General features: G+C 32.1%; 1 pseudogene; it reads left to right on the top strand.

The window, feature by feature from the left end:
• The first annotated feature begins 3,578 nt into the window (after positions 1-3,578).
• On the top strand, positions 3,579-4,684 carry LOC107930030 (pathogenesis-related protein 1B-like; annotated as a pseudogene).
• Positions 4,685-9,726: the final 5,042 nt, after the last annotated feature.

Below are 9,726 nucleotides of genomic sequence, written 5' to 3'. Positions count from 1 at the left end.
ATTTCGCTCGTTCAGAAGCAATATATTATAAGCATCTCACTATATTTACATTTATAAAAAGGATTTTTACATAACTATATCAAATCAGTACATTTGTACAATAATATTGAAAATCGAAAAATATTCATGTTATGACTGAAAAAAAATATTTATTCATGATAGGATTTGAATCTAAGACATCAAAGTTTCTAAAAATTATTCCTTAATTACATTAATATTTAAAGTGTTAAATATACCTCGAGTCTAAGTAATTATAAAGCATAAGTTACACTCAATTAAAATACTTTTTCATTTTTTTTTACCCAAAAAGATAGTACATCACATTTATTTTTTAATTTTACATTCATTTCAATCAAATGACTATGATGTTTAATTAATTCATATTTCGATAGATTGGTTGATTGTATGCAATATGAAATCATATTTAATTAATTCAATTTTTATTTTCAAATATGCAATATTTTCATAAATTGTAAATTAAACATTAAAAAATAATAATTGATAACTAAAGCATTCAGAGGTTATAATAATTGAACATTAAATAAATTATAAAGTAATATGAAAATAAAAATATTATAATTTGATATGTTTTCAGCTGTAAAGTCAAACATAGCGTCTTCGTTGTCGTCCTATATATTTTTGAGATAAAAATACTTTTTTTTAATATTTATTTAAATAAAAATATTTGATAGTGATGGTAATAACTTACTCATTAATTGGGATTCATTTTGAAGGATATGAAAAATAGGTTAATGACCGTCTCTCGATGTGCTAAAATTGAAAGTGAGTATACTATTACAAAAGATAGGAAATTAGGCGGTGTCCATAAGTGTACGGGCCAAATTGTAATATAATTTGTTAGTACAACTAAGTACTGAGAGTATTTCAAAATTAAAATAAATCTAAATAGTACTAAATCAAAATCATATTACGAAAGATCACAATTGAAAGAATAAATAGAAAAAAATAGGTAAAAAAAATTAAACAGCATAAAGTCACAGGATTTGATATCTATCAAGAATAAAAACGGTAGACTAACTTGCTTTAGTGTTCATAGTTAACTCCTATTTTGGGTTTTATTCAACCAGCTAGTCATTAACCTAATAGGGCCTCTCGACCTTCTACTAACCTAATGAGTCGACAAGCACTACTTATCCCTCGATGTCACAGGTCAAACTGGGTCAGGCCAAGGGATGCTCAGTAGACTATATCGATTTCGAGTTCATATCTACCTAAATGACTTCCTAGGGTCGTCAAGCCTAGAGTTTAAGTCCTCTTTTCCAACCAACTATTTCGTTAAGAATCCTTAAAAAAATTATTAACTATTCTCACATCCTCTTGTCCTTACAGATTTAGTTAGCCATGGACATAATAAATGCAAACTCTAAAAAAAATGTAAACATCATAATAATATTAATGAACAAAGTAAAGAAAGAGAAATTAAATCCTGATTAAAACTTGAAGTGCAAAAACTAAAATCTATGACAGTGTTAAAGATCCACAATACTTGCGAAGAACAATAAAATAACTTGAATGAAAAATGGAAAACTAAAACCTAATTTATAAAGAAAACTAAAAATTAAGTAAAATCATCTAGGGTTGAAGGCTCCCTTGAATCTGGTCATAATGTTATTTATATAGGCAAAAAATCCAAAAGAATAAAGTGTCCCTTTGCTTATAATGTTAATTAGGGACGGTTTTAGGTTGTAAAAAAGACCCCTAATTACCCCTAAAGATATCAACCAACGCACGTAGAGATTTTGGGCTGCATAGAAGGCGTGTTGCAACATCCACCTCTTGTGTTGCAACATAGGTTGGTGTCGCGACACATCAGGTAGTTTTCTTTCCAGGACTTGTTTTTGCTTTTGTCTTCAGTGTTGCAACATCGACGTCTTGGTGTCGCAAATTGGGCATCAATTTCAACCTGCATTTGCATCTTTAGCTCCCAGTTTTACCTACATAACCCCACAACCTTATTTAGATATCTAAGATGTAATAAAAACTACTAACAAATATAAATCCCTACTTCAAGCATGAAAACATAAATATAAACTAAGATGATTTGATTTAACTATTAAACAAGCTAAAATTATAAATAAAAAGGATGTAAATAATAATATAATTCGTGACAGGTCAATCAAAATAATAAAAGTCAACATTACTAACTTGTTGTAAAGAAGTGGAAGGTATTGAAGTTTTGATGACTTGTAACTTATAACCTTTTGAATTCCCTCAAGTATAAATTGTGTTTTTTTACTTACATCAAATTTAATGAACACTTGAATGAAAAAAAAATGATTAATATTATAATCTCAACATTGTTTCAAGAATTAATTTAAACATTATATATTGCTTGAAATCGGTCAATTTATTAATAATTAATTTAAACATTATAGATTTATTAAACATTAAAGATTGCAATAGTACATAAACTCTTTCTTTAATTTAATTTTTATTGAAAAATTTGTGTAAGTTAATTTATTTTTGGAAGTGTATATCGTTTATTTCCCATATATTTTGTTTGCAAAATTAAACCAAGATGGTTTTAATCAAATCTTTCTAATACAATTCAAGATCCCTTGTTTAAAGATATTGAATAATATGGATTTTGGATATCTTGAATTTCTCATTCATTACTCTTATCCTTTACGGAGATAATTGAAAACTATTTTTTATTTTTACATATGATGGAATGTGATTGTATTTTATTGTATTTTTATCGATCAAACAAACTAGTATATATGATTGACTTGCAATAGGTTAATTGTACTAAAAGAGTAGTTATCTTTGTTCATACGGGAACTAGTATTTCGAGTGCAAATTTTCAAGTCAATATAAGTGAGTCATTTGGTTTAAAAGTGAGCTTTCAGGGGGATTGTCTTACTGGATAGTGGTCCAGTTTAGAGTGTAGGTGAGACATTTCTGCAAGTTGAGTGTGTAGAACTTGAGTCATAGCTTGAATTTGTTGAGTTGTAGTGGGTTAATACTCTAGGCAAGACCATGAAGACATAAAATAACTCAGAAACATGTAAATAAGTTCGTGTCTTCACCTCTGTTTTTACCTACATTTTTTACTTGGTCTAGTTCCAACTTACCATATATCTGATAATATATCAGTGTGCAAAAATCAATATTCTTTCTAATAAAAAAGAAGATGTTTCGCCTGAAAAATTTATTACTGCCTCAATTACGTAGCAGTCAATTTACTATAAATTTGAAATCAAAATCCTTTAAACTTAATTTGATGTTTTGCTACATTACTTTCAATAAAAAAATATTTAAAAATAAAATTCCTTTGAACATAGTTACTAATGATTGATTTTATATAGAATAAAATTTTAGTAAAGATGCAAACATTTTCCGAATTTTGGTCAGATTTTAATAGAAAATTTTAGTTTTACTAATGGATGTATAACTAAATTTTCTTTTTTTTAGACCATCATGAATTCTTATCTTAAAATTTGGCTAAAATAATTTGTCTTTAACTTCTTATAAATACCTTCCACAAATTTCTCATTTCTCATCAAGTGATTTATTCTGCGTACCTTTGGCATCGTCAATAGGACTAGAAACCAAAATGGAATGGTGCGAACATCTATTAGCGGTGAATTTTGCCATCGTAAACTTTGCTTTGCCTTCTTTCGCTCAAAACATGCAAGAAGATTTCTTGGATGCTCAAAACTTGCAAGAAGATTTCTTGGATGCTCAAAACAATGCTCGTGCGGAGGTGAATGTTGAGCCATTGGCTTGGGATGACCAAGTGGCTGCATATTCACTAGCATATGCAGAACAAAGAATTGGGGACTGTAATCTTGTTCACTCCGAGGGTCCATACGGAGAGAACATTGCAATGGGAACCGATGACATGTCTATTGCAGATGCTTTGGAAATGTGGATTGAAGAGAAAGTCTATTACGATCATTGCTCTAATTCGTGCGCTGCAGGCGAGATTTGTGGCCATTATACTCAAGTGGTTTGGCGTGACTCAATCCATATAGGGTGCGCAAAGGTTAGGTGTGACTATGGAGGAACCTTCATTTTGCAACTATGACCCTCCTGGTAACGTGGTTGGACAGTCACCTTTTTGAGACTTGATATTAATAACCAAATTACCATCTATATATATCGTTGAAGGATGTACTATTTTCGTACTCTTAGAAGCTAAAGATTTGCTAAAGATGTAACATGTATACAAGCCATTTAAACTTGGCTTAACGCTTTAGTTGAGCTTTTTAGGTTGGAAGCATGCAATCTAGCAAGGAAGATTTTCTCTTGACTTGCCAAAGGAGATTTAGTAGATGGAAGATTGCCTAAGTAGCATCCATCACTTATATGATTCCATATATATATATATATTATGGAGTATGCATCGCATTTTGGTCAAATTAAGACAAACAGAAAGCGACGTCGCAACGAAACAGGGAAGAAGCAGAACCGACGTTGTGACAACACAATAGGAGACGTTGTGACGTGTCATGCAATTTTCTTGGTTTTCTTCTTCCAATCAAATTCTGATTAGTGTGGATTATTTTAAGATTATTTGACCTATGAATTTAACCTATTCTAATTAGTGTGGCTTATTTTAAGATTATTTGACCTACAAATTTAGCCTATAAATAGGCTCTTTTCTACCTTAGAAAGAATAAACCATAACACATTTAAGTATTAGCTTTTACAAGCTTTCAGGGAATTTTGTGTTTAAGTTTTGATGATTCTTATTTTTGTGTTTCAAGGTTTAGCTTTATCTCCATCTTTGTACTCTTCATTTTTACCGATTTAGTGAAATTATCTTTACCCGTGGTTTTTTTATCCTCTTCAAGGGGCTTTTCCACGTAATATTTGTGTGTACAATCTTTTCAGTTCCTTCGTTATTTTTCTTTTTCGTTGTTTATATAGGTTGATCCCTAACAAACTGGTATTAGAGTTTGGTTTGATTTTCGCACTCAACCAGTTCAAAGATGGCAGCAACAAAGTTCGACATTGAGAAGTTTGATGGCATCACAAATTTCAACTTGTGGAAAGTCCGAATGGCAGCAATTCTAGTTTAGAACGGTCTGAAAAGGGTCATTATCGAGAAAAAGTCTGATAATCTAAATCAATTAGAATGAGAAGAGCTTGATGAGAAGGCCCTGTCTGCAATTCTATTGTGCCTCATGAATAGCATATTGGTGGAGGTGTTGATAGAGAAAATGACATTCGCCTTGTGGAAAAGGTTAGAAACCCTTTACGTAAAAAAGTCTCTGACTAACAGATTGGTGTTTAAATAACCACTCTACACGTTCCGTATCGACGAATGTGAACACCTTAGAGGTCACATCAATCAATTTATTACCCTTTTGAATAATTTAAAGAACATTGAGGTTTAGATTAACGATGAAGATCTAACTATGCTATTATTGTGCTCTTTACCCCTTCATATAACTCTTTTAGAGAGACCCTGATTTATGCCAAAGATAAACTCTCGTTCGAAGATGTTGATGGTCACTTGTTGAGCAAATACAAACTTGACAATCAGTTTGGTTCAGATAGCAAGTTAGATAAGCAAGCCTCGATTTAGGTAGCATCAAGGAATCAGGACAAGAGATGTCGCTACTCCAAGAAGTTAGGTCATGTTAAGGAAAATTGTTACAAACTGCGAAATAAGAGGGCTACAGAGAGCAACGAGGAAGAATTAATTGATGCTAATTTGGCCGACTACAATGGAGATGATTGGTTGTTGGTGTTTACGACCAAAATGTCTAAGTTTACGTCCAAATGGATCTTAGATTCAGGGTGTTCTTTCCACATGTGTCCCAACATGGACTGGTTCTCTACATATAGTTCAGTTGTAACACTCCTCACCCATCTCCATCACTAGATTAAGGTTACGGGATGTTATAGAATAAAACAAAACAAAACATGCTATAACAGATCAAGCATTTCATACATTGATTAATTAAATTAAACTTAAATAAAATCATGTCATTTCATAATTTTTCAGTGTTAAATTAAACATATTTAAGCTATCAAATATACTACTTTATACCATTCATGTCACCATTTCCATACCTTAACCACTTTCACATTCATCAATCATAATTTCACAAAACTTATACCTATCCTTTAAATCATTTCATTTTATCACATACCAAAACTAACCTACAAAACATGATCAAAACCATTCATATATGGTATATACATATTTGTATACCAAAAGTACCAACCACAACCATATTTACAAAGCCAAAAACACACCATAACTTGAATAAATACATATGCAATTTAAACCACCTACTACATGTCACTTATAACCTAAACCAAAATGATAAAAAATCTACCGATTCGTTGACTTCCAACCGACCAACACTTCTGATAATCTACAAAAAAATCAAACATAACAGACAAAAACAAATCATTGCTTAGTAAGTTCGTGTTAAACTTAAACTTCAATTTATCGTATATGATTTAATTTAAACATTTCACAATTAATATCATAATCAAGGTCATGAGTTCATTAATTTCCTATACACATAAAAACTCTCACAAAGTTAACGAGTTCATATATGAAATAAGTAACTTTATCATATCATAAAACATATACAAGTAAACACATTTGATACACAACTCAACATTCACATATCCATTTCATATTTTACATTTTCATTTTAAGCATCCATTTCAAATGTCCATTTCATATACCTATTCCGTATAACCATTTCATATATTCATTTCCACCCAATGAACCATAATGAAACAACGTTGGGTACGCGAGAACAATGCTCACAGAAGTTGTGACGATAAATGATCACATGAGTTGTAACTGTAAATGCTCACACGAGTTGTGGGTCGGTTTGTTAAGCTACATGATGCTACTCACACAAGCTGTAAAGAATCTGCAACAAATGCAAAATCTTAGCCATCGGTAGAACATCCAATACCAACGCCCGAAATGGTAATAACCCTAATGACATGTCATTTGTATCCTAAGCATTCAAAAAGTTTATTCGGGCCATGTTTCATATCAATATTATTTAAATATATATATTACTTCATCACATGAATTCATCTATATAGTTTTCCATTTTCAAACATAAACTTTAGCTTTATTATCACTGCAACTTAGTCCAATTCATCACTTACCATTTATCAAGCGAATAAACCCAACCACAACATATATAAATAGTTATTAAATCACATGAACAAAAATTAATTAGTTTAATCAATATACAAACTTACCTAAACCGAATTTGTAACATATACAACACCGATGAGTACTCCACTAACATTTCTTTTCCACAATTATTGTCCGGTTGATTTGCTTCTTACAAAATTGTCTACAAGCAAAGACAAGGGAAAAGTGAAGCTTGCCTAAGTTTCAGCAAATTAGTGAGTGTTCAAGGATCACCACTTGTATGTGCGAACCATAACGTTAATCAAGAGCTTAGGTTTTTTACTTGAGTTCCAAGAGTAAGTCTTTTATATAAGTTTGTTTAATGAATGTATTTAAATATGGTTTTTTATGAACAAGCGAAATGTGAGCTCTATATGGAGAGCTCTACAAGATTTCATTTTTTTGAGCTCTTTGTGATTTGTCAGCTTTATGTTAAGTAAATGTTTTGACAAGAAAACCTTCTGAATCTGTTGGATATAATGGCATGTCATAACATTGTGAGTACTCATCTTTATGTTTTATATTTTGGGCATTAAGGCCTGGGACGAGTTGGAGAGATAAGGGAATGTCGAGCTAAGCTCCATTCAATGGGATATGTTGGTGTGTTAGAGAGTGTTTAGGCCCATGCTACACTTATGGGATGTGTTAAGGACTCGTTAAGTCATTTTAAGGCGTTATAAGGAGATCCACTTATCCAACAGGAACAAACAAGTGAATAAGATTGTGTTTCTAAATTCATAAGTTTTTGCTAAGCTATCTGATTGTAAGTGTTTGCAACCAAACTTTGCATAAGTATGATGAACCATGTTCGCAATTCAGTAACCATGCCTATGTTTCTATTTAACTTATGTTTTGTACTGTAATGTGGTTATTCTTTCCTATTTATTCAATGAGTTCGCAAGAACTCACACACTCCTTTCTAAACACTACAGATATTTAAATCGCAAGGTAAGCCGTAGTGAGGCAAGTGATCCAAGAAGAAAAATTTCTAGAAAGGTTGAACAAGTAAACCCCGAATTAAAGGCAATGTGGGTTCCTGTTTGGGATTAGTGATATTCTTTTTGATGATTCATTGCTCGTCATAGGACTTATTTATTTTCTCTATGTTTCATTATGTTTGTCCTTATATTTTATCTACTAACTGATATTACTTATTAAACACCTTTGTATTTCAAGTATAAGATTTTAGTCCAAGTTTGATCGATGTTTTCTTAATTGATGAGTTCATGACTAAACAATAAATTCTAAACCCTGAGTACACCAAAGGCAATAGCATGAATGTTTTAAAACTGAAAAACTTATAAAGTTCGCCAATGATGTTGCAAAGTGGGATAAGTTGAACTTTGCTAATGTGTGCACCCTAACGATTGATAAAGTGTTACCTGTGAACCCATAATGTTTGCGGAATACAGAAAAATTGCATACTGAGTTCGCATAACCTTAGCTCATAGAGGTAGCCCTGTTTAAATTACTTATCTTATAAAAAGCTATGAATGGGCGAGCTGTGGAGGGGTGCAAACCCCTATGTTAGATAGACGAATTGTTGTGCTCTGTGAATTGTATTGTTTTACAAAAACTTAGAGCTTGTATGCTATTAGTTCCTTTCACTATACTTTTATACGTTTCCAATGAAAAATGTTAAGTTTTTTCTAACGAAGTAAGTTCGCATGCGTACACCCTAAAACCAGTGAAGTGAGTTCGCGAGGTTGGGTTATCTTAAATTTATGCAAACTTTAATTACATATACTTGTGAACCCTTAACCTATTATGCATATGAAAATCATAAGTATGTGAACCCTTATTTGTATGCGAGTTGGCTTAATAGAGTTTTGTTGTAAGTACTTACATGACATTCCACTGCACAAAAATTACTTAAGCACATTCTATGTTATAATTTGTTTGTGTGTTGGAGGTTAGGTTTGGAATTAATGGAGAGCCATTTAGGTGGCTAATGTGGCATACTATAGCTCGCGTTCGACGATCGGACCGAGAGTGAGGTGTTACATTTGTGGGTATTAGAGCCTGCCAGGTTAAATGGTAAGGTCCGTTAGGTTGAATTGTAAGGTCCACCAGGTTTAATGGTAAGGTTCACCAGGTTGCTAACTTATCAAGTTCGCCAAGGTAAGGTAACATGCTAGGTCCACCAAATTTATGAGTTATTTGAAGTGATAAGCATAATTTTTTGTGATTTGGGGTAGGAGTGGGTAAAAAAATAAAGCATTACCTTTGTTCAGTTGTTTCTTTTGCAGGATTATGCTTCGGTTCACCCTCCGTCACTCACCTTTTCAATAGTTGTACCTATAAATATGTTTTTGTGAGTTGTGCTCACAGATATGTTTGGTGAACTGTGTTTGCATGCATGTGTTCTAGCTAACAATGTTCGCAAATATGATTTGGCGAACTAAGCTTGCAAATGTCTTTGTTAAGCCTAGAATGTATAATGGTATGTGTTTAAACTTGTGTCCTATATACATCTAGAGTAAGTAAAATGCCTCCTATAAATGTTAATGCGAATCGTGTTAATAGAACCGCGAACCCTCTAGAGGGTAACAAGACTTCGACATCTCCTTTTGCGA

The sequence above is a fragment of the Gossypium hirsutum genome, chromosome D08 (genome assembly GCF_007990345.1).
Source record: "Gossypium hirsutum isolate 1008001.06 chromosome D08, Gossypium_hirsutum_v2.1, whole genome shotgun sequence".
Taxonomy (NCBI): domain Eukaryota; kingdom Viridiplantae; phylum Streptophyta; class Magnoliopsida; order Malvales; family Malvaceae; genus Gossypium; species Gossypium hirsutum.
The sequence above is the reverse complement of the archived record's forward strand: the minus strand, read 5'-3'. Positions and strand labels throughout refer to the sequence as shown.